Genomic DNA, 346 nt, shown 5'->3' on the forward strand with positions numbered 1-346 from the left:
CCCCCCCCGCCAGCCCCCGAGGTGGGTCCCCGTTTGGGAGAGGGGCAGCAGATCCCACCCTGGGGGTCCCCATCTTATTTTGGGGGGGGTTAACCTGGAGTTTTTCTCTAGATTTCCTGAGGATGCAGGATATTCCCGAGGAGGTGGAGAACAGCCAGGAGCTGAAGGAGGGCGACGGGGACAGTTAGGGACCCCCGCAGCCCCCACAGCACCCCACGATTCCCTCCCCAGGACACGCCGGGGGCTGGATCCAACCGTGGGGAGCGTTGGGAAAAGCGGGATGGGGACGCTGCTATTCCCACGGGAGCCTTATGGGAACGGGTGGGGGTCCGGGCGCCCCCTCCCC

The sequence above is a fragment of the Corvus brachyrhynchos genome, unplaced genomic scaffold, assembly GCF_000691975.1.
Source record: "Corvus brachyrhynchos isolate BGI_N302 unplaced genomic scaffold, ASM69197v1 scaffold787, whole genome shotgun sequence".
Classification (NCBI taxonomy): Eukaryota; Metazoa; Chordata; class Aves; order Passeriformes; family Corvidae; genus Corvus; species Corvus brachyrhynchos.